We start from the raw sequence: 25,737 nt of genomic DNA on the forward strand, positions 1-25,737 counted from the left end.
ATCCATGAATTCACACACCAATCCATGGATTCACACACCAAATCTGGCCATTCCCATGGAGTCAGGACTGGCTCCTCACTCCCTGCTCCCTTCTCTGTGTCCCTCATCCAAAATCCAACAGCCCGTGGATGCTCACACAGCCCGTGGATGCTCACACAGCCCACGGATGCTCACACAGCCCACGGATGCCCACACAGCCCACGGATGCTCACACAGCCCACGGATGCTCACACAGCCCATGGATGCTCACACAGCCCACGGATGCCCACACAGCCCACGGATGCTCACACAGCCCATGGATGCTCACACAGCCCATGGATGCCCACATCTCCAACACCACACCAAGGCAGGTACAGGAAGGGATTTTTCTAAGATTATTTCCCAGTTTGAGAAGCCTGGATCTTGCTCCAGGGTGAATCTGACCCTTCTGCAGAGGGCACACCCAAGCTCCAGCCCCCGAGATGGAGGGAGCTCCTTCCATTCGGGAATTCAGTTCAGGAAGCTGATCCTGCCTCCTTCATTTCCGGGAACTGGAGCTGCCCCAGCAGCTCTGCGGCTGAGGGTGGAGGATGACCCCACACCAGGCACTGCCCTGCTGCTCCTCCTGCTCCGGCTGAGCTCCAGCCTTGGCACGGAGCACAGGGAAAAGCTCCAAGGGAAGCTGAGCCAGGACGATGAACCCCAGCAGAGCTCAGGCTGCCAGACTGCTCAGAAGGAGAGCGGAGGGCAGATTGCAGACACCCACCCGGTGCTCTGAGCCTGGGCCGCACTCTGGAGGGGTCTGAAAGCAGTGCTGGGATGAGCAGGGCTCCCAGAAAAGCCCATTTTCCAGCCTGGTTTGGGAGCTGCAGTGGGTCAGGGAGAGCCCAGCCTGGAGCTGACCCTGGGATGTGCCAGAGCCTGGCTCATCCTTCAAGCCCAGCACAAATCCCAGCTCCAGCAGGAGCTGAGATCCCAAACTCCCAGCACAGGAACCCGACACAGATCCACAGAATTCCCAGAATTCCCAGAATCACTGGGTTGGAAGAGACCTTCAAGATCATCGAGTCCAGCCCAGCCCCAACACCTCAACTGAACCCTGGCACCCAGTGCCACATCCAGGCTTTGTTAAACACCCCCAGGGATGGGGACTCCACCACCTCCCCAGGCAGAACATTCCAGAACTTTATCACTCTTTCCGTAAAAAACTTCTTCCTAGTATCCAACCTGTATTCCAGCCCTCAGGGAGGGAAGCAGAGCTCAAGCAGCCCCCCAGCTCTGTCCCAGCCCTTCTCTGATCTCCTCTGCCCTGAATGAAGCCCAGCCAGCCCCAGGTGCAGCTGCTGCTCACACACCTGGGCTGAGCTGTCCGTGAGGGACCAATTTGGAGCCTCCTCTCCTCTGGAATCCAGGAGAACAATTCCTGGAGCAGCAGGAGGGCTGCAGCCACACCGGTGGGATGACCAGTGAAGGACCCCCCAAAGCAGAGCTGAGGGCAGCCAGGAGGCAGCAGCAGGGACCTTGTGGCTGTGGCAATAACGAGTTAATCCCCATTCCCAACATATTCCCAGCGCTTTATCCACACGGATTTGACCACCCAGGATCCAGACCCCACACCAGCCTGCGTAACTCCTGCAGGATTTCCACAGAAACACCAAATTATTCATGTTGGAAAAGCTCTCCAGGACAAGTCCAGCCTTCCACCCAATCCCACCATGTTCCCAAATGTTCTCGATTGTCAAGCAAATTGTATCTATTTCCCATCTGTTAGAGCTGGGGCAGTTGTCTTCTGTCAAGTGGGCAGTGTTCCTTATCTCTTCCACAACTGGGGAGACACTGGCGGATAACAGCCATTGAATGTCCTGCATGGCTGATAAGAACTACAGCATCCCATTGGGAGATGGGAGCCCAGAGGGAGGAGCCAAGCATTCCTACCCGGATAGAATCTGGAGATTCTGGAACACCAGCACGGCTCCTGCACTGGATTGCCCAGAGGAACAGCAGCTGCCTCTTCCCCTGGATCTCCAGAGGCAGAGACTGCACCTTTCTCCAGGATCCCTGCTCCAGCAGAACCACCCCTGGCACTGCAGGAGGGCTGAGCCACAATTCCAATGGGACTGCTGCCAGCACCCTGACCCACAGGGTGTCAGCTTGGGTTCTGACTCTGCCAGTGTTGGTTTAGTTCACGGCATTGTTTATTTTATGCTTTTATTTTCTTCCCTATTAAAGAACTGTTATTCCTGCTCCCATATTTTTGCCTGAGAGCCCCTTAATTTAAAATTTATAGCAATTCAGAGGGGTGGGGAGGGTTTACATTCTCCATTTCAGGGGAGGCTCCTGCCTTCCTCAGCAGACTCCTGGCTTTCCAAACCAAGACACCAAAGCACATGGCCGCTCGTTTTCTGAGCACTTCCAGGGATGAGATTCCACTGCTTCCCTCGGAAGTTTGTTCCAACAAGGACACTGGGAAAGCTCTGCAGTAAAGTTGCAAATGTGCCCTTTTCAGCTCGTGGTAACTCAGCCTTTGCTGGCTCTCCACAGCGGGGGAACACCAGGGAGAAGCAGCTTTTCCCAAGTTCCCTCCAGCTGAATTAATGCCATTTCCTTTCCTTTATTTGGCATTCCATGCTGAGAGTAGCATTCCCCTCAGGATTCACTCAAGAAAATAACTGGGAAAAAAAAAAACAAAAAAACCCAGCAAAAACCCCCAAGAAGTGCCATGGGTTGCATTGTTTGGCTCAGTCCCCGCTTTCCTGACCGCTGGTTGCTTAGGGAGCTGGAGCAATAATGGGAAAAATGAGGAATTTTGGTGTGTTTTGCAAATATCCTGAGAGAGGGACCCTTTTGGCAGCTTGCAGAAGTGCCCGGGCTGCTGGAGGGCTGGGGCAGGGAGGTTCTGCCCCATCCATGTGTGATCAGGGCTGGTCCTGCCCATGCAGAGCCTTCCTGGGCATGATCCAGGGGAGTTTTCCCTAAGGATGCCCTGGCAGGACACAGCCAGCCCGGTGATGTCACCTGCGGGGCACAGCAGCTTTGTAGGACTGAACAAAACCAAACCAAACGAGGGATTGGAAGGCAATGAAAACAATAAAAAAAGGAAACTTTTAACATGCAAATTCCAGCTCTGCTGCTCGACAATTTTTCCCTTACACAAACTGCTCTTTGTCTCGTTAACGACAAAGCAGAAGCAATTAAGCAAAGTGCAATAAGATTTAAACAGAATGGAATTAAAACCGACTCTGAGATTATTGTTCAGCCCCACTGAAGGGATCCTTCCAGCTGATATCACAAAAAGCTGCCAGTTTGCTTTGCATGCAGGAGGGAGGAGCAGGAATTTTCCCTTTCCCTGCTGCCCTGCAGTACCACACAAGGCTGCCCTTTCCTCATGGACAGAATTCCAGCTTTGTGTTAACCAAGTTCCTTGGTGCTCTAAAGAATGTAAAAATGCAAATATATTAATACCGCAAAAATACAAATATATTAAAAATTGTCTCCATTAGGATGGTGCAAAAGCATTTTCGCTTGGCAATATTTTTTTTGTTTGGGAATTTCTGCACCTGTGAAAGTGTGAAAATCAAAATAAATCAGATTTTCCACTTTCTGGATGCAGGAACACACAGTGATGTGTTGTGCCAGTCTGGGTCTTATTTATTAAATATACAGAGGAGATGCTGAAAGATTTCTGTTTAAATGAAAAAATAATTGGAATCTCAGTGGAAATTCAACAAGGAAATTTTCCCAGCTGATTCAGGACCAAAGGCAATGGGGCTTTTCCCTACCCTCAATGAAAGGCAGAAATAGAAACAAATAATCCACTTATTTCCTACAGGCAAACCCAGAGTTTCTGATCCTTTCTTCAGTCTGGAAATCTCCCTTTTCCAGAGCCTCATGGAGAGCAAATCCTGACATTCATTTACATTTTGTCACATAACAGAAACGGTGACAAACCCAGAAATACGAATGTGACACCGCGAGCAAGTCCCTGCCTGTCCCCAGTGCCACCCTCAGCCCCACAAAGCCTCTGCTGTGCTCCCACTCCGTGGCTGGGTTAATTAACACAGCTTTTCTCCAGGTAAATATTTTCCCAGGCAAGGTGGAGCTGCTGGAAAGGGATTCACCAGGGAATGCAGAGCCAGCTGCACAAGGTGGAGATTTTCCTTACCCAGCCCCTCCTTTCCAAAGGATACTGTGGATATTTATATCTTATATATATTTATTTATCTATATGTGTGTATATATATATAAAAAATATATATATATAACATTACTATATATATTTATTTACATATCTATATTTTAATATAGATATTATATTTTATATAGACATATTTATTTTTATTTATATCTTGTATATATTTATTTATCTATATGCGTATATATATATTAATGTATATATTTATTTTTATATATTTATTTATATATCTATATTTTAATATAGATATTATATTTTATATAGACATATTTATTTTATTTATATCTTGTATATATTTATTTATCTATATGTGTACATATATATATTAATGTATATATTTATTTTTGTATATTTATTTATACATCTATATTTTTATCCTCCAGTTCTCTGTGCACACACACACACACCTCCATGTGCAATTCTGGTTAAAAATTCCAAGCCAAATCCCAATTCTAGGCAATTCTAGACCGATCCCAATTTCAGACAGCTGGGAAGGGTGTGAAGACCTGTCCCCCCTGGAAAATCCTGCTGTTCCCCACACCAGATCCAGGGGGGAAAACCTTGTGTTTTTGGAGCTCTGGAGTGCACACAGAGAGCACAAATAACTCGAAATCAAGATATGCATTTGTTTAACAGGAAAGGGAGAGAAAGCATGACTGAGTTTGGAGGGAATGTCGGGAGCTTTGCAGCGAGGGCAGAGTCAAGTCTGGGCAGTGTTTGCTCCCTTGTCATCACAGGCTCACAGAACTGCCTTGTCTGCTCATACAAAAACACACCTTGTGCCAGGGAAACAGGCAGGGCTTAACGAGCAGCAGAACGTGGTTTGGGTCATTTCCAGGTGATTGGCCTCTTCTTAACAGATCCTTCTTGTAGATGAAGGCAAATATTTATGTAGGGACCCCATTGGCTGCGTGTTCCTCTCTTCTGGTTTTTCCCCTCATAAACCTGTTCCTCAGGAATCCACGGCACCAGCACTGGCTGGGGGCACGGGACAAAACCCAGAGCAGGATTTTCCACGTGCTCAGAACCCCAGACAGGATCTCCTCCACTCCAGGGAGTCTCCACCCTTTCAATCCCATGGCATCCCTCAGAAATTCCTGACTCCGACACAGGGATGCAGCCTGGCCAAATATTTCTTCCAGCATCTTCTGCTTCCAGTGGATTTGGGTGGCTTTTTGGGACACCTGAGGTGGATTTGGATGGGGAAGAGCTCTGCGCTTTGGTGGGACAAAACTGAGAGTCCAGCAAAGCTACAGGACAAATAATCATTAATTGAACAATTCTATATCAAAGTAAGAACCTGGAGGCTCCTGCCTGGGGTGGAACAGCCATTCCAAGATTTAAATGCCAGTTTAAAACCCAGGAATCCTGGTGCTGCCTTTTCCTTGCTCCATTTCTTCAGACAGTGCCGCTTCCTGACATTTTCCTTCCCTTTATCCCTGTAAGGATTTGAGGGCTCCAAATGGGAACAGGATGCAGCCATGAGGACAAAGCCACACAGGGGAGATCACCCCAGCAGCTGCCAGGGGATTGGGGTGAAGGATGGGCAGGATTCGCCCCAGCCTCACCCCACTCCCACTCTTTGGGAACAGGGATCTTCATTTGGGGCCACGGGAACCCACCAAGGGAGGAGCTCATGTGGAAGGTTTGTGTTTGCTGCATCCACCTGCTGGATTTCTACTTGGGCATGGATTCATGGAACCATGGAATGGTTTGGGCTGGGGGGACCTTAAAGCTCACCCACCTTCCACTCCCCCAGGTTGTTTCCAACCTGGTCTGGGACCTTCCAGGGTTGGGGCAGCTGCAGGATTCACAGAATCACAGAATCACAGAATTCCCAGAATTCCCAGGATCACTGGGTTGAGAGAGACCTTCAAGACCATTGAGTCCAGCCCAGCCCCAACACCTCAACTGAACCCTGGCACCCAGTGCCACATCCAGGCTTTGTTAAACACCCCCAGGGATGGGGACTCCACCACCTACCCGGGCAGAACATTCCAGAACTTTAATTAATGAGAAACAACTCAATTTTGGGGCCTTTTGTCGTCCATATTTACTGGTGAAGGCACCTGCAGGTGGCAAATTGAGAGGTGACGCCCAGAGCCACCACTGAGGCCAAAAGTTCCATAACTTCCCCTGAATCCAAAGGAAAGCAGTCCCAGGTGCACTCAGTTCCTCCTGGCCATATTCCAGCTGTACCTGCCGGGTCCCGTGCAGGGCCTGGATAAATCATCCCAACAAATCCAAACCAGGAGCAAAGTGCCACCTCCGTGCAGACCAGGAGAACGAGACCATCCAGTGACACAAAATCCCCTTTTCTGACCCTGCCAGACTCAGGGAATCCATTCCCGATGATCAGCCAGTGCTGCGCACGCTTGTTATCGTGTCTCTAATGAGATAAGGTGTGAGCTTCTGTTTAATTAGAAACCAGCTCACACTGGTGACCAAAAATACCTGGAAAACACTTCCCAGCACTTCCCAGCTGAGCTCATCACGGCTCAAAGCTGGAATGGCATCAAGGAAATGATCTGCAGGTCAAATATTAAAGATTTCAAGGAAAATAAATATTTTTTAAGCCATCCCTAGCAAAGACAGTGGATATACATCCCTGTGGATAGACATGCAGGAAATCTGAGATCACATTCCTTCAGCTTAGCACGGGGCTCAATAAAAAATAGGCTTCAAAACATTCACTTGGGGGTATTTTTTAAAGAATTTAAATGTGTTTGTCAAGCAAAAATGGTACAAATATTTTCCTTAACACATCCAACCTGTTATATTTATTTAAATGTGTGTTACCTTTTTCTAAGAAATTAAAAAAAAAACAGATCTGAGATTTGCAGAGAACCCAGAGCCAGAAATTACTCATGTACTCAGCTACTGATCCAAAAATCCTCATGCTCTGCAGAGCCCTGAGGAGAAGAATGCTTCAAAAACCCTCCCTGGGATGAAATCTCTGATGGAACAGCTGAGACATCACCAAAATAACCATTATTTCAGGGCAAGCAAGAAATTCTTCAAAGGTCACAAGCAGCCACACACCTGAACTTGAGATTAAGTGGCTGCATCAAAAAAATAAATAAGCAAACCAAATAAAAACACTTAAACGCATCAGCTGCTGGCCAAGTGGATCCTCAGCCCCCTCTGACTGTGCTGGGTCAGTGTGAGAAATGCCATGAGGAGTTTTTGGATTTTTGTTCAGATTCCTTGATGAAATCCAGCAACCCTCACAGCTGGATTCCCAGTTCTTTTCCTCGTGTATCCCAGAACAGAACAATATTTTTTTCCCCCAAATACCATTTACCAAGCACAGCCCTGAACTTTTAACAGCGACTCCTTCTTCAAGGGGCTGCTGCAAACCAGCCCTGAGCACAGAGACCCCTCAGTAATCCCAAAGAATTTGGGTTTGGGTGAGGGAGGGACAATTCCCTGTTAAATCCACCCTGTGGACAAGCAGCCAGTGCTGGAACAAGACCTCTGCCTCTCCCTCCATGGGCAAAGCAATGTTTGGACACGAGGCAAGTCTGAAATTGCCTCCAGCCTCTTTAGGAAAGGTAAAAAAAAATTAAAAGCACAAAAAAAAAAAATCCAAACCCTCTCCAGGGGCCAGCATTCCTGCTTGATGCCTGAGCATCAAATAAAGGACGGCTGCAGGCCCTGACAGGCACGGAGCAGAGCTCAGGTCTGGGTTTCTGCACGGAGCTGAGGGTTCTGGTGTCTGCAGAGACATTTGTGTCACAGCGGGGACACAGCAGCGGGGACAGGCTCAGGGAGGAGAGGGATCAGGGCCCTGAGAGAGAGCTCGGGGCAGGGCAGGGGGCTGCAGGGATGTCAGGATCGTTAGCTGCTCAGAGTGACCACAAGAAGAGTTGGAAAGTCTCTTTTCCCAGCCTGGCGCTTGAAGAAGGAGTCAGGGCTCTTCAGTTCTCAGTCTCAAGGTTGTTTATTGTATCTTATCTATAAAAAATTTTCTCCTGGCCTGCCGAGGTCCATCCAGCAGGACAGTTCCAGGCACTCTGCCTGCCCCCAGGGCAGTGTTATGCCTTTACACTAAAAACTACGTGTACAATATTTACAATAACTTCCCAATACCTATCACCTATGTTAGACAGTGAGCTTCTACTCTAAACCAATCCAAAAGTGCCACCATCACAGCAGGAGATGGAGGCCAAGAAGGAGAAGGAGAAAGGCTGGACACACCCAGTTCCCTCCATCTTGCCTCCTGAGCCCCCATACCAAAAACCCTAAAATCTACTTTTCCATCCTGTGATAACTTCACTAATATTCTACCTAAACTGTTGTGGCTTGCTGATCTTCATACAAGGTTGGTAATTTGCTCCATGGGTCATACTCAAACCCACAGGTGTTTTGGGCTCTGTGCCAGGGTCTCTGAGCCCCCTGGCAGGGGTCCTGGCCGTCCTGGACAGCCAGAGGGATGTCCTGGGTCCTGACACAGGGAGAGCACAGGGCAGGGGGCTGCAGGGAGAGCTCAGGGCTTCCAACAGAGCAGCGGGCACAGGGAGAGGGACCCTGGGCAGCGCCAGCCCGGGGGCAGGGCAGGAACACTGGGACTGTGCCCAGGGCCAGTCACTGAACCAACCAGTGACCAGCCAGGGACAAGCCGACCAAGCAGTGACAAGCCAGTGACCAACCAGTGACCAACCAGTGACAAATCAGTGATCAGGCAGTGACCAACCACTGATCAACCACTGACCAACTACTGACCAACCAGTGACCAACTGGTGACCAACTGGTGACCAACTGGTGACCAATCATTGACCAACCAGTGACCACCCAGTGACCAACCAATGATCAGCCAGTGACCAGCCAGTGACCAACCAGTGACCAAACACTGACCAATCAGTGATCAGGCAGTGACCAACCACTGACCAACTACTGACCAACCACTGACCAACTGGTGACCAATCATTGACCAACCAGTGATCAACCAGTGACCAATCAGTGATCAACCAGTGCCCAACCAATGACCAATTAATGACCAAGAGGTGACCCACCAGTGACCAACCAGTGACCACTCAATGACCAACTAGTAACTAACCAGTGACCAACTGGTGACCAACCAGTGACCAACCGGTGACCAACCACTGATCAACCATTGACCAACCACTGACCAACCAGTGATCAACTGGTGACCAATTATTGACCAACCAGTGACCAACCAGTGACTAACCAATGACCAGCCAGTGACCAACCAGTGGCCAACCAGGAGTAACCAGTGACTAAGTGGAGACCAACCAACGACCAACCACTGATTAACTAGTGACCAACCACTGACCAACTGGTGGCCAACCAGTGACCATCCAGTGACCAACAGGTGACCAACTGGTGCCCAACTGGTGCCCAATCAGTCACCATCCACTGACCAACAAGTGACCAAACAGTGACCAAATAGTGACCAACTGGGCACCAACAAATGACCATCCAGTGACCAAACAGTGACCAACCACTGACCAACAGGTGACCCAGCAGAGACCAATCAGTGACCAACCAGTGACTCACCAGTGACAAACCAGTGCTCATCCAGTGACCAACAGGTGACCAAGGAGTGACCATCCACTGACCAAGCAGTGACCAGCCAGTGGCAGGGTGGGAAAACGAGGGGCAGAGGAGCAAAGCTGCCCTGGGATGATGTGAAAGGGCAGGAGGCTCCTGGCTCCCCCTGGAGCTCTGCAAGCTCAGTCACTCTCTCCTCACGGGGAGGCTCCGAGCCGTGGGCAGGATGTGGTTCCACACCTCTGTCAGCGCCCCAGGGTTCGGAAACCCTGCACAAAGCACAGCTTGAGGGCGGCTCAGATTCCCCCAGGAGCGCTCAGCTTCCCCCAGGAGCGCTCCAGCCCCTCAGGATCCCCACCCAGGAGTTTCCCTGGTGCAAACCTGCTGCAGGCAGCAGCAGCTCCGTGTGCTGCTCCATCACACGTGGCAGGGACGTGGGGCTGAGCTGCAGGAGGGGCTGCTGCAAGAATGGTGCTCCCACACCCCAAACCAGCCCGACCTGAGCTGCCTGCAAGGTGCTGAATCATCCCTGGGGCTGCAGGAAACCCCAGAGCCCTCCTGAGCTGCTCACCCCACACCCACGGGGGCAAGGCCGGGGGAACCCGAGCGGTTGGGTCACCGCGGAGGAGCTCACTGAAATTGCAGCCTTGGCTTTCCAAAAGCTTCGTAGGATTTTCCTCTCTGAGCCTTTTGAGCTCATCCACGGGCAAGGAGAGCTGCAAATATGGCCCTGCTCTGGTGGCACAGGGAGGATGCCTGGGAAGATGAGCAGAACGCTGATCTCATACCCAAAACCAGAGAAATATCCAACATGAGCAGGTCGGTCTCCTGGAAGGCATCCCTGCCCATGGGCTTTAAGTCCCTTCCAGCCCAGACCATTCTCTGAGCCTATAATGCTTTTATTTTCCATGGGTTTTTGGTCCCTTTTGGGTTTGGTTTTTATTTCCTCTCCTAAAAGTCAGTTTGGAAGATCCCATTCCTTCCCCCAGCAGAGGTGTCACTCTTACACCCACACCTGGAGTTTAAGGGAAGGGGCTCAGAACTGTAAAATGAATCCCCCAAAATGCATCAAATTAAAAAGGATCATGGCACAAGAGGTTGTTTGTTTGCCCAGGGGCAGAATAACCCATGGAGCCCCTGCTGGTCTCAGCTTTGCCTTGTGAGCTGTGCAGGAGCCTCCTTAAGCTCCTCAAAGTCACCACCAGCGATGAACTGGAGTGAAATTAGCCCAGCATTTATCCTGGGAACTCCTCCCAGCCCCAGACTAAGAGATAACCCTGGTTTTATCCAGATAACACCGATGCTCCTATTTATGGGGCACTGCAGACAGGGAATTTCAGCCAAAAAGCTCTGCTGCAGATTTCAGCCAAAAACTCTGCTGTTTTTTTTGGAATCAGCATTTCCAGGAACATGAAAAGATTGGTGGTTCAAAAAGTGCTGCCACAACCCCACAGGATCCTCAGAGATGCTCAGACACTGAGCCCTGGACCCAGCTCAGGCCTGGCTAAGCCTGACCTGCTAAACCCAGGCTGCAGAACCCCCCAGGCATTTCTGCATCTGGCTCAGGACTCATCCTTAAGCTTCAATTTCTCACATAAAAATAGAAAACAGTCTTGATTTAAAGACTGCAAACAGTGGCAGAAGCAGCAGCTCTCACTGAGGATGTTCTGGTGATCGATTCCTTCTCTGCTGAGATTCTGTTCCCTTTTTTTGGAGGCTTTTTTTTGTCTGGCTTCACTGCCCAGACCTCTAAAATTCAATCCCAGATGTTTTTATTGTTGGTTTTGCTCTTCGAGGAGAAATACCCCAACTCCCAAAGCACAAGGAGAGATCTCTGTGGGCCCTCCCTAAACCCAGCAATTCTTGGTATAATTCACCTACAATTGCTGCTGGAGATCTGCTTGGGGTAAGAGGCACATCCTGCATTTCAGGCCTTGCACAAAGCAAATCATGGGGAATTCTTGGAAACCTGCTCCTTTTCAGTCACATTTCTCTGCATCTCGCACAAAGCCTCAGGCTGCAGCTGGGCTGTGGTGTGCAAAGGCCAACTGTGACACTCCAGGATGGGTTTGGATGAGCAGCAATGGTCAGAAACCAGAAACCAGAAACCAGCACAATTTTCTCTGGTCATGGAGAGCCCACAGTGCTGAAGGTCAAACAAAAAAAAAAAAACAACCCATAATAATACAAAGAAATATTTGTATTCTTTGCAAATCATTTGATATTCCTGTAGCCACATCTGGCTGGCTGCAAAATTTGTATTTTTTGTTCTGGAGCACCAAGATTTTTAAAATTATGTTCTTAAATGGTGGATGATCCATTCCAGCTCCTGGACCCCCCAACAGCCCCACCCTGGCATCCCTGCAGCGTTGCCCAAATTTCTCCCCCGTCCTTCATCTCCCCCATCCCTCACTCTCACACAATCATGGAATGTGCTGAGCTGGAAGGGACCCACAGGGATGATCAATGCCAAAGCCAAACCCTGCCCAGAGCCCCCAGCAAGCCCAGCCTGGGCATCCCTGGAGCTCTGGCAGCCTCGGGGCCGTGCCCATTCCCTGGGCAGCCTGGGCAGTGCCAGCACCCTCTGGGGGAAGAACCTTGCCCTGAGCTCCAGCCTGAGCTGCCCTGGCCCAGCTCCAGCCGTGCCCTGGCTGCTGTCCCTGGCCTAGAGCAGAGATGGGAGCTGCCCCTCGGGAGGAGCTGCAGATCCCTGAGCTCTGCCCTCAGTGTGCCCTGCTCCAGCTGCACACACCAAGAGCCCTCAGCTGCTCCAGACCCTTCCCCATCCCCGTGTCCCACCTTTGGACACTTTATAAACTCCTTCAGATCCTTCTTACACCCTAAAGTTCCCTGAGTACTGGAGAGAGGCCACCCCAGCCCAGAGCAGAGCAGGACAATCCCTCCCTTGAGCAGCCCTGGCTCTGAGATCACACCACACAAAGCCCAATCCCAGAGCACCCCCAGCCCCACTGGGAGCTCCCCAGGGACACTCAGTGGCCATGGACAGCAGAGATCCCCTGGAGGGAGGATTGGCTGTGGGAGAGATCAAGAAAACTGCCCCAAGAACAGCAGAGAGCTGCCCCAGCTCTGGCAGGTGGGGGTAGAACACACACCTCAGGCACATCTTCCAACCTAAGACACTTCTGTGCTGCATTTTCCCCTGGCTGTTTCCCATCCCTGGAAAACCTGCTGGGATTTTCACCCAGCGTTGGTGGCTGGGGAGGTTGGGCTGCCCTTTGTGCAGCCTGGTCTGGTTCCCTGCAGCTCTGCAGGGCTGGGCCAGCATTTGGGAAGCTGGGGGGAGCAGAGCTGGTGGCAGCTCCGTCTGCCCAGCAGATCCAGCAGAAATCACGTGAGGCATTCACATTCTCTGGAAAAATCCCCTTGCCCAGGAGTTTTCTCCTGGGAATTTGAGAAGTCTCAGAGAAAAGGAAAACAATTCTTATCTCATTGGCTTCTCCTGTGTTGTGCTCATGTGGAATGTGTTTGGAGATTGTTTACCCACAGGTGATTGTTCCATTGGATTCTGCTGGGAGTTGTTTTCACTCTTTGGCCAATCAGGGCCAAGCTGTGTCAGGACTCTGGAAAGAGTCACGAGTTTTCATTATTATCTTTTTAGCCCTCTGTAAGTATCCTTTCTGCATTCTTTAGTATAGTTTAGTTTAGCATTCTTTAATATAATATAGTGTAATAAAATAATAAATGAGCCTTCTGAGAACATGGAGTCAGATTCATCATTCCTTCCTCTCTCTGGGAACCCCACAAATACAATAATCAATCATTGAATTCAATATTCAATAAATGAATAATTGAGTTGTTATTATTATATTCAATACTCAATTGAATATAGTATTCAATATTCAATTATTAGATATGAGCTGTTATTATATTCACTATTCAGCTGAACACTGAATATATTTAATATTCAATTATTCATTGAATGTTGAATTATTGAATTATAGAATCACAGAATTAGAGAATCATGGAATCATTGAATCACAGAATCACTGAATTATTCAATCATTGAACCATAGAATTATTGAATTATTGAATCATAGAACCGTAGAATTACAGAATCACGGAATTATGGAATCATGGAATCATGGAATCACTGAATTATCCAATCATTGAATCATAGAATTATTGAATTATTGAATCATAGAATCACAGAATTATAGAATCATGGAATCACTGAATTATTCAATCATTGAATAATTGAGTTATTATTATATTCAATATTCAACATTCAATTGAAGAGCTTCAATTGAATATTGAATATATTTCATATTCAATTATTAATTGAATATTGAATTACTGAATCATAGAATCACAGAATTATAGACTTACAGAATCACGGAATCACTGAATTTTTGAATCACTGAATTACTGATTTTGGGAGGCCCTCAGAGCCAGGGCAGACCCCAGGAGCAGCTCAGAGAACCCTCCCTCGAGGCCAGTGGGTCGCACAGAGGTTCTGCCGAGCTGCAGGAGCAGGAGGAAGCTCCCAGCCTCGCCAGGATGAGCTCCCAGCACAATGCTCAATGAGCGCCTTTCTCCCTGGCAGGGTGTTTATCCCCATTTATTCCCATTATTCCCATTTATTCCTCCACAGCCCGGCGCCCACCCCAGGAAGGCTCCTCTCCCAGGAGAATGGGGTGATTATGTGGGATCAGCGCTCTGCCAGCGGGGCTTCCCCCGTCCCGTCCCCAGCACAAATGTCACCAGTGATGTCCCCAGCGTCCTGCCGAGCTCAATGGAGCTCATTCATTGTTCCAGCACAAACAGGTGACAGCAACGGGGCTTTCCCCAGTTCTTCGCAGGCTTCAATCTCCTGCCTGCTCTGCAGGATTACAGAATCATGGAATCACTGAATTATTCAATCATTGAATCACAGAATTATTGAATTATTGAATCATAGAATCACAGAATCATGGAATCACTGAATTATTCAATCATTGAATCACAGAATTATTGAATTATTGAATTATTGAATCATAGAATCACAGAATCATGGAATCACTGAATTATTCAATTACTGAATCATAGAATCACAGAATTATAAAATCATGGAATAATTGAGCTAATATTATATTCAATATTCAATTGAATATGGTATTCAATATTAAATTATTAAATATGAGCTGTTGTTATTGCATTCAATATTCAATTGAATATTGAATATATTTAATATTCAATTATTCATTGTATATTGAATGATTGAATCATAGAATCACAGAATTATAGCATTACAGAATAATGGAATTATTAAATAATTGAATAATTGAGTTGCCATTATTCTATTTAATATTTAATTGAATATAATATTCAATATGAAATTGTTAATTAAGAGTTTTTATTATTATTCTTTTCAATATTGAATTGAATATTGACTATATTCAATATTCAATTATTCTTTTAATATTGAATTATAGAATCATGGAATCATCAAATCACTGCATTATTCAATCACTGAATTATTGAATTATTGGATCATTTAACCACAAAATCACAGAACCGTAGAATCACGGAATCATGGAATCACTGAATTATTGAATCGTTGAATAATTGAGTTGTTAGTTTTATAGTCAATAGTCAATTGAATATAGCATTCAATATTCAATTATTAAATATGAGCTCTTGTTATTATATTCAATATTCAATTGAATATTGAATATCTTAAATATTCAATTGTTCATTGAATATTGAATTACTGAATCGTAGAATCACAGAATTACAGAATCACTGCATCACTGAATTATTGGATCATTGAATAATCGAATCACAGAATTATTGAATCATTGAATTCTTGAATCCCAGAATCCTGGAATGGTTTGGGGTGAAAGGGACCTTCAATCCCATCCCACCCCTGCCATGGCAGGGACACCTCCCACTGTCCCAGGTGCTCCCAGCCCTGTCCAGCCTGGCCTGGGACACCTACAGAGATGGGGACGGTCTCGTTCCCTTCCCCACGAGGCAATGCAAGGAATAAACTCATCCAAAAGGCTCTGTAGCTCTGGGCAGATCTCCTCCACACTTCGAGGAGTTTTATTTCCCTGGGGTGTTTCATTTTCGCTCTGAGTGTCATTTCCTTAATGAAGATGAATGAAGGAAGCAGCATTTTAAAGAGCCTGACCCCCTGCAAACAAAACCAATTCCCCTGTGCTCAGCCTCAGCCTCTGGCACCCTTCTGCCTTGGTAACAATTCTCTTTTTTTCACCTGTTTTTGCTGCCTTTGAGGCAGCAATTCCTGAAATGCACAGCAAATCAGCTCTGAATTAGCCCAAAACTCACCCTCTGCTCCTTTCCAGTTCAGAGCTAAACAAATTTACAGAGCAGCACTTGTGATGCCAGGCTCCCACAGGCAACGCCAGGATCCTGACAAACCCCAAATGCCCCAGCCCCTATTACAAGTGAGATTCAGTTCGTGTTGAGTTGGGGTTGAGGGATTGATGTGGCCTTGGGAGGGGGAATTGTTTTGGGGGGGTTGGTTGGTGTTCTTTGCAGGTTCGGGAGGAGAGGAGAGGAGAGGAGAGGAGAGGAGAGGAGAGGAGAGGAGAGGAGAGGAGAGGAGAGGAGAGGAGAGGAGAGGAGAGGGAGAGGAGAGGAGAGGAGAGGAGAGGAGAGGAGGAGAGAGGAGAGGAGAGGAGAGGAGAGGAGAGGAGAGGAGAGGAGAGGAGAGGAGAGGAGAGGAGAGGAGAGGAGAGGAGAGGAGAGGTCCTGAGTGTGCTGCCACCCCTGAAAGGCACCTTCACTCCAGGAGGGGAGGAGGTGGCAGCATCCAGACCAACACCCAACGCTCTGACACCCCGAGGATCCTGCCAGAGGTTTGTGAGCATCACCACAAGACTTTCCAGCCCTTTGATGGTTTTCCTGTTGTTCTGTGTTGTGTTTTAACTTTTTTTTTCTTTTTTTTTTCTTTTTTTTTTGCCAGGGTTGGGATTAAATGTGTGAGATGGTGTTTCTTGTTGGGACTCAGATGTTAGTTCTTATCTCTGTCACAGTCTCACAAACCCTGAGTTCTGCAGCACTTCACTCTCACACACTGAAAATGGAGCCCCATCTCTCTCTCTGTGAGGCCTTTTAAGGATAAACTGTCCAATTAAGAAACGACACCTAAATTATTTTCACTTTTAACCCAATAACCAATCACACGTGGCCCATAATGGGAACTTTTTTATCCAATTACACAAAACCACCCAAACCCATGGAGGAGAAGGAGAAGGAGAAGGAGAAGGAGAAGGAGAAGGAGAAGGAGAAGGAGAAGGAGAAGGAGAAGGAGAAGGAGAAGGAGAAGGAGAAGGAGAAGGAGAAGGAGAAGGAGAAGGAGAAGGAGAAGGAGAAAGAAGGAGAAGGAGAAGGAGAAGGAGAAGGAGGATTGGCCTCCACCCCAAGTCTCCATCTTGCTCCATATCTATTACTATACTCCAAACCCCAAACTCTGAGTTTCCCACCCTGTGATCTCACACACTTCTATCCAAACTCCACACCCACAATCCCAGCTCTGTCATTCCATTCTGGAAGCTTCTCCACGGCCTCAGGTCAGTGCAGTGTTCTCTGGGGGTCAGTGCCTGGCAGCACAGAAAGTCCCAAATTCTCAATAACCAATGTTCCAGCAGCTCTGCAGTGAGGTGGGCACATCTCCACAGTGCCAGGGCTTGCGGCCATCTCTGGTGTGCCAGGGTGGGGTTGTTGGGGTGCCCTGGGTGGGGACAGGAGTTGGGCTGGGTGGTCCTGGAGGTCCCTCCCTGCTCGGGACGTGCTGCGCTTGTCTGAGCTGGGGCACTCAGCGTGGCAGTGCTGCCTCGCTCTGCGCTGCCTCCTCGTGAAGAACAAAAACTGCCCCAAATCTGCCCCTCAGCAGCTTCAGAGGAGGAGAAAAACCTCATGGGCAACTTCAGAGATTGGTACAACCTCCCCTGGACAATGACTGGGCCACAGCTCGGGCTCAGCTTCTGCTTCCCTTTGCTCAGGGCAGCACTGAGGGCACAGGACAGGCTCCCTTTGCTTGGGGACATCAGTGAGGGCACAGGGCAGGTTTCCTTTGGGCAGGGTCCCTCTGGCCCAGCCTGAGGCCGTTCCCTCTGCTCCTGTCCCTGTTCCTGGAGCACAGCCCGACCCCCCCGGCTGTCCCCTCCTGGCAGGAGCTGTGCAGAGCCACAAGGGCCCCCTGAGCCTCCTTTGCTCCAGGCTGAGCCCCTTCCCAGCTCCCTCAGCTTCTCCTGGGGCTCCAGACCCTTCCCAGCTCCATTCCCTGCCCTGGATGTGCTCCAGCCCCTCCAGGCCCTGTTTGCAGTGAGGGGCCCAGGACTGGACACAGCTCAGGAGGAATTAGGTGACAGTGTGGGAAGGCTGAGTCATCTCCTGCTCCTTGGATAGTCATGAAATGCCTTCCTCCACCTCTGGCTCCTCTTCCCCATAGCTCTGAGCACACACAGGTTTTATATCTCCCCTTGAATTCCCAGAGGGATTCCTCATTCCTTCCCCCAGCCATTATCTCTCATTAGATGTGACATCCAGAGCTCTGTGGGTCACTGTCCCCGCACTGAACGAGCTCTGCCACCTCCCACACACCTCCAGGAGAAAGAGCTTGTCCAGGGTTTAATGTGACACTGCAGCCTTAGGGGAAAAGCAAAAAAAAAAAAAACGTGGAGAAAATCCAAAAATTCCTCCAGGCTGCCAGGCCTGGGTTACAATCAGCAAATCACCTCGGCTGTTCCACCTCAGGGTAAAACTTGGAAAGCTCAGTTCCTTTCTATGAATCACCCTCAGCGAACAGCCCCAATTAAGAGATAAAACATTGCTACCACAACAGCAGCTTGGGCAGGGATTTATTTTTAGAAGCTGCTGAAAATAGTGCGTGGTACCTCATTGAAAACCACCCCCTGTGCGCTGGTATGGGGTGATGTCAGAGCAGTGAGACACCCCTGAGGGACACACGCTTCACACCCTCCCCAGGCCTCCTGCACAGCACCAAGCTGAGAGAAAACACTGAAGAAAACAGGCAAGGAAGCCCAAAACTGGTCTTAACACCTCCCTGTGAGTGTAGTAAGATGCCAGGGTTTGCAGAGAGGGGTGTAAAGGGATGAGTCAAAGCAGATTTTGGAAGTGACAACATTTCCTACTAAAAAGTGAGCAGAAAAGGCTCTTTGTGATTTAGGGAAGAGTTTTGGGTTCGGAGAGCCAACGCTGGGGCTGTAACGGGCTCTGCTGTAAAGTGTTGATTTGAGAGGTCACTGATAAGGAGATGCCACTGTCCCCATGGGACCAGCAGGGATCTGGGGACAACTTCTGATCTGGCACTGCCAGCACAACCTCTGCACCTGGGGAATGGTGGCAAAGTCACAGGGTCTCAGAATGCCCTGAGCTGAAGGGCCCTAAAGGATGATCCTGCCCAGACCCCCCAACAGCCCCACCCTGGCCATCCCTGCAGCGCTGCCCAAATTTCTCCCCACCCTTCATCTCCCCCATCCCTCACTCTCACACAATCATGGAATGTGCTGAGCTGGAAGGGACCCAACAGGGATGATCAATGCCAAAGCCAAACCCTGCCCAGAGCCCCCAGCAAGCCCAGCCTGGGCATCCCTGGAGCTCTGGCAGCCTCGGGGCCATGCCCATTCCCTGGGCAGCCTGGGCAGTGCCAGCACCCTCTGGGGGAAGAACCTTGCCCTGAGCTCCAGCCTGAGCTGCCCTGGCCCCTCTGTGCCCACCCTGCACCTCCTTGTGCCCTTTTGGGGTTGGCAGCTGTGGGTGAGGACAGGGCTGGATCCCAGCAAGGTCAGATGTGAAGGATACAAAACACCAGAGCTTGGGGGTGTTGAAACCAAGTATGACAGAAAAAGCGGAATCAAACCTGAAGTCTCCCTGTGTCCCACTGGGGAGGCCCCAGTTTGAGTGCTGAGACTTGTTCTGGGCCCCTGGTGACAAGGACATGGACAGGCTGGAGAGTGTTCAGGGCAGGGAACGGAGCTGGGAAGGGTCTGGAGCCCCAGGAGGGGCTGAGGGAGCTGGGAAGGGGCTCAGCCTGGAGCAAAGGAGGCTCAGGGGCCCTTGTGGCTCTGCACAGCTCCTGCCAGGAGGGCACAGCCGGGGGGGTCGGGCTGTGCTCCAGGAACAGGGACAGGAGCAGAGGGAACGGCCTCAGGCTGGGCCAGGGCAGGCTCAGGGGGGGCACAGCAGGAATTTCCCCATGGAAAGGGGGCTCAGGCCTTGGCAGGGGCTGCCCAGGGAGGTTTGCAGTGCCCATCCCTGGAAGTGCTCAAATAATGAGGAGATGTTCCTCCCAACATGGTTCAGTGGGATTCAGCCAAAGTTTGAATTTCATGATTTGGAGGAGTTTTCCAACATTTGGGATCCTGTGACCACAAAAACCAAAGGGCAAAGGGCAGCCTGTGAGTTGGGAAGGTGACAAGGACCAGGCTCTGCCAGCAACCCTGGCCCTCATCCCCAGCCCTTGGCCAGGCAAAGCTCCTTCAGCCTGGCCAAACCCAAAGCCACCTCCATGATCTGATGGAAGCTCTGCAAGGAATTAAATCCAAAACGGGAGTGGAGGGGCTGGGGCTGATGGAAAATTCCCTCCTATGGCATCTCCTGCTCCACATGGATCCATCTGGGCAGGGTCACGTGCAGGGATTTGTTTGGTGAAAATCCCAGCAGCTCTTCCAGGGATGGGAAACAGTCAGGGGAAAATGCAGCAGAGAAGTGTCTTGAGTGGGAAGATGTGCCTGGGGTGTGTGTTTTATTCTGTCCCCAGCTGTCAGAGCTGGGGCAGCTCTCTGCTGTTCTTGGGGCAGTTTTCTTGATCTCTGCCACAGCCAATCCTCCCTCCAGGAGATCTCTGCTGTCCATGGCCACTGAGTGTCCCTGCAGGGCTGATCCAATTCCAGCATCCCATGGGGAGATGCTGCGCCCAGGGGAGGAGCCAAGCATTCCTGCCTGGATCCAATCTGAGCCTGGAGCAGCACAGCAGCCTTTGCCCCCTGCATTGCCAGAGGAGCAGCTTTCTGCTGCCCTGCATTGCCAGAGGGAGCCCAGGCCCATCTGCAGCAGCCCTGGAGCTGCAGAGGAAAACTCCCCCCTTGTGCAGGATCCCTGCTCCAGCAGCAGCACAGCTGGCACTGCAGGAGGGCTGAGCCCCCATGGGATGGGGCTGTGCCACCCCCTGAGCCACAGCGTGCCAGGGCCTGCTCTCACTCTGGCAGGCTTTGTTTGCACTATTGCATTGGTATTTTTAATTTCCCTAATAAAGAACTGTTATTCCTGCTCCCATATCTTTGCCTGAGAGCCCCTTAATTTCCAAATTATAATAATTCAGAGGGAGGGGGTTTGCATTTTCCATTTCGGGGAGGCTCCTGCCTTCCTCAGCAGACACCTGGCTGTTCAAACCAAGACAAGAAAAGTCAGGGACATAAACAAATGAGCAAAGAGGCAGCTCTGGGTGAGGCACACAGATGGAAAATTACAGGAGGGAAAAAGCCTTGTCTGGGATGGGGCAGCACAGCAGGAGCAGAACCAGGCTGCTGCCAGAGGGGAGATTTGGTACAATCCTCAAAAAAAAAAAAAAAAACCAAACCCAAAAAAACACATTTGAAGACACCCAGGGAGAGCTGGGTCACCTCCACATGGGAATGGGGACAGCAGATGGATTTCCTGACAATGATAGATGCAAGAGGAGATGGAGAATTAATGGCTCTAAATGCTGGGTGCAGCATAATTCTCCCTAAAAGCCCAACCAGGCAGAGATTTTTACACTGCCCAGGTGAAAGAACTCGAAAATATCACTAAAACTCACAGAGGTTTTCAACAAAACTCCTAAGATCTGTTTTTATTCCACACAAATAAAAGCCAGGCGGCCAAATTAATCCTAATTAAGCTGATTAGGTTTATTGCAGGGCTAAGAATCATTCCCTGGTAACACAAGGGGTTTTTTTCCCCCTCTCTCCAAAGAGAATTCCTGCTTTTAACACCACCCTGATGAGAGCACATCCCAATATAATTCCATTATGGCTGGGAGAGGTTTCATCCATCCCCTGAAATTCAGGGAATGAATACAAAACCATGCACATTATGTACTCTCTGCAGGGATATTTCAAGCTTTTCCCCTCAAAGTAAATCAGTTTTATGTCATTAAAGCCCTTGAAAATATCAAGCCGCAAGGCTTTGCTCCCAGAACTTCGTTTCCTCTCAATTTCTTGTGACTTTGGGGAAGGCAGGTCACAGAAATTGGCATTTCCCACTCGAGCTCAGCCCTGGAGCAAACTCCGGTGCCTCAGTTTCCCTCAAATATGGGCATGGCATTTCAGAGGTGCTGAAAATCTTAACCCACGATCATTTCTAGGAAATATGAGGTGAAAACCAAGCAGGGATTTTCTTTTTGTTTGTTTGTTTAAATTTAAACTTCCAGAACCAGTGGACGGCACAGAGAAAGCCTAAACCCAAGAATGCCCTGACAAACACGAGAGCAAAGCCCGGATTTAGACTCCTCCTAAGGGAAAAACAAGGAATTAATTCATTTTATTTGCACCTGATCACCTTTGGGGCCCTGGATTTGTTTTCATTTCTCATTTGCTAAGCCCTGACAGTCACAGGGACACCAGCAGTGGCTGCCCACTGGATTTTGCCCCTGGGGGCAGCCTGTGGCTCTGCCCCTTTACATTACAAATATAAATCTGCTCTATAATAAACCTTTTATTCCTCAGAAAGTCATAAATCCTGGAATTCTTGCCGTCTCCACCAAAATGAACCCGTGCAGATACAGGTACAATCACACAGTGTTGGAAAGAGGGCAAAATTCCAAGGGTTTGGAGCATCCAGAGCTGCTTAAAATGCATGAAATAACACCAGTTTGCATGAAATAAACCCAGTTTGCGTGAAATAAACCCAGTTTGCATTTCTGCCCTCAGGGTCTCGGCCCCAAACTCTCCTTGAGGAACGAGGGGGAGCCAAAGGCAGCTCTGAGGGGTCCATGGCAGGTGGGGAGTGAAGGAAAAGCCAAAACTGCCCAAATCCACGGGGAAAAGCTGGATTGCTGATTTTCTAGGGATGGTTTGGGTTGGAAGGGAAATTCAATCAAATCAGTTCCAACCCAGGGACACCTTCAGGCTGCTCCAGCCTGGCCAGGGATCCAGGGGCGGCCACAGCTGCTCTGGGAATTCCATCCCACCCCCTCCCCACCCTCCCAGGGAACAATTCCCAATTCCCAAAACCCAACTAACCCCCAAATCACACTTTCTTCCATTTCCCATTCCAAACCCTGCACAGAACCAGCCTTGCTCAGGCCACACCACAAACAATCTGATTTTTCATTACAAATGTTCCAAGCTGCTGGGATTCCCTCTTTGGGACACAAATCCCATTCTCCCAGGCAACAATTCCTAATTCCCAAAACCCAACTAACCCCCAAATCACACTTTCTTCCCTTTCCTTTTCCCCGCACAGAACCAGGCCCTGACACCACAAATAATCAGATTTTTCATTGCAAACATTCCAATTCTCTCTTTGAGACACAAATCCCACTCTCACAGGGAACAATTCCTTCCCAAAATCCAACCAAACCCCAAATCACACTTTCTTCCCTGTCACATTCCAAGCCCTGCACAGAACCAGGCCCTGACACCACAAATAATCAGATTTTTCATTGCAAACATTCCAATTCTCTCTTTGAGACACAAATCCCACTCTCATAGGGAACAATTCCTTCCCAAAACCCAACCAATCCCCAAATCACAGATTCTTCCCTTCCCTAATCCAAACCCTGCACAGAACCAGCCTTGCTCAGGCCCTGACACCACAAATATTCTGATTTTTCATTAAAAACATTCCAATCCTCTCTTTGGGACACAAATCCCACTCTCATAGGGAACAATTCCATCCCAAAACCCAACCAACCCCCAAATCACACTTTCTTCTCTTTCCCACTCCAAGCCCTGCACAAATCAGCTTTACTCAGGCCCTGACACCACAAACAATCTGATTTTTCATTAAAAACATTCCAATCCCCTCTTTGGGACGCAAATCCCACTCTCACAGGGAACAATTCCTTCCCAAAACCCAACCAAACCCCAAATCACACTTTCTTCCCTGTCACATTCCAAACCCTGCACAGAACCGGGCCCTGATGACACAAATAATCTGATTTTCCATTAAAAACATTCCAATCCTCTCTTTGGGACACAAATCGCACCAGCCTGAGGAGCTGTGCTCCATTCTGGACCTTCTGGACCTCTGAATCATTTTCAGAGTGCCCCTAGGATATCCTGAGATGGAAGGGACCCACCAGGATCATCAAACCCAATTCCACAATGCCCAAAGGAAAAATGGGAGCTCCAGCACAGGTTGGAACCTTTAAAATGCATTTGGAGGATGGAAAATAAGATTTTTCTTACTAAAATTGCTGCAGATACCGGGCTGGGACGGGCTGCAGGTGCTTCAGAGCCAGGATTAGGAGTCGAAATGGTCTTGATAAATTGTAGAAATGGTCTGGAAGAAACAAGAAAAAAAGAAAAAAACACTTCAGGAGTGATGGGTGAATTGGTGAGGCAGGAATAATCAATGGTATGGCCACCAGGGAGATAAATACAGGCTTGAAAGGGTGGGGTTTGGGAAATCTCAGGATTTCCAGGAGCTGAACATGAAATAGTGCAATAAAATAAAACCCAACATGAAATAGTGATACTGCAATAAAATAAACCCCAACATTTGCTGCGATGCAGAGACAAAATGTGCAACAAATAAACAAAGGGAACTTTCCATCTCTTTGGCCCCACTGAGGTGCTGGTGTTGGACATTTCAATGAAATCACAGATAAATTCCCAAGGAGAAAAATCTGAAATGGATGGAGAGAGCACGGAGTGGAAATCCAGAGGGAAAAATCAGATTTATGGCATAGTTATGGTTGGATGTTTCAGTGCAATCACAGATAAATTCCCAAGGAGAATGATCCAAGATGGATGGAGAGACTGGAAATCCAGAGAGGGAAATCAGATTTGTGGTCTCGTCAGGGTTGGAAAAGCACTCCAGGACCACCCAGCCCTATCCCAAACCAGCCCCACCATGGCCACCACCGAGCTGTGTCCCCAAGTGTCACACCCAGGGTTGGTTGGACATTTCCAGGGATGGGGTCTCACATTCCCAGCGTGGGGATTAATTCGGAGTGAAGACCACAGGGAGGCATCAGCCTGGCCCTCAAACCCAAGGGACACAACACAAGGGACAAATCCCCTGTAGGGTTTGTCAGGGGGGTCACTGCTGGGAAAGATGAAACAGGAAAGCCTTATAAATATGATTGCCTGGCAAAAGATTTTGAGAATATGGAAACTCTAAGCGAGATTGAAATGAAAACAAGCTTTGAGATCCCTCAGTTACTGAACAACTGGAAAACAATGGCATGGCCAGCTGAAGGTGATCCCCTTTGGATCAAACAACACCCTCTGCTTGCAGACAGGCCCAAGGCTCAGAGCAGACCCTGCTGGCTTGGCAGAAGGGGCCCAAAGAGGAGTTTTTAGGGTTTAAAATGTAACCCAGTGTGGGAATGTAATGATTCTTATAGTAAATATAGTGTGTATATATATATATATATATTATATATAAGTAATTTATTAATATAATATAATATAATATAATATAATATAAATATATTAAATAATATATATATATATAATAATATAATATAATATAATATAATATAATATAATATAATATAATATAATATAATATAATATAATATAATATAATATAATATAATATAATATGTGTGTATATATATGTAAGTAACCGTAGTTCTTATAGTATGTAATGGTTATATACATATCCTATAGTATGTAAATGTTATATACTAATCTTATAGTATGTAAATGCTGTAGGATTTGTATCTTGTACTAGATTGGTTAGTGAGAATCAGAATATTCAGCACAGAAGAAGATTTATGGTATTGTAAGGGGAACTTTGCACTTTTCCCTCTTGCTTTTATTCTTCGCTCTCTCTCATCCTCTTTACCACGCTCTTGCCTTCTCTCTCTTTACCACTTTCTTTATCTGTTTTTCCCTTTTGCTTTTATT

General features: G+C 48.3%; 1 protein-coding gene across 2 annotated transcripts in view; it reads right to left on the bottom strand.

Annotated features, from left to right (window-relative positions):
- The window catches only part of HIVEP3 (HIVEP zinc finger 3), a 304,641-nt gene that overhangs the window by 82,857 nt on the left and 196,047 nt on the right, over positions 1–25,737 (bottom strand). For both annotated transcript variants that reach the window (XM_030964573.1, XM_030964574.1), the window contains one exon: positions 24,067–24,160. The gene's annotated coding sequence lies outside the window, so the exon portion shown is untranslated. The remainder of the gene's footprint in view (positions 1–24,066; positions 24,161–25,737) is intronic.

This window comes from Camarhynchus parvulus, chromosome 23 (genome assembly GCF_901933205.1).
Source record: "Camarhynchus parvulus chromosome 23, STF_HiC, whole genome shotgun sequence".
Taxonomy (NCBI): Eukaryota; Metazoa; Chordata; class Aves; order Passeriformes; family Thraupidae; genus Camarhynchus; species Camarhynchus parvulus.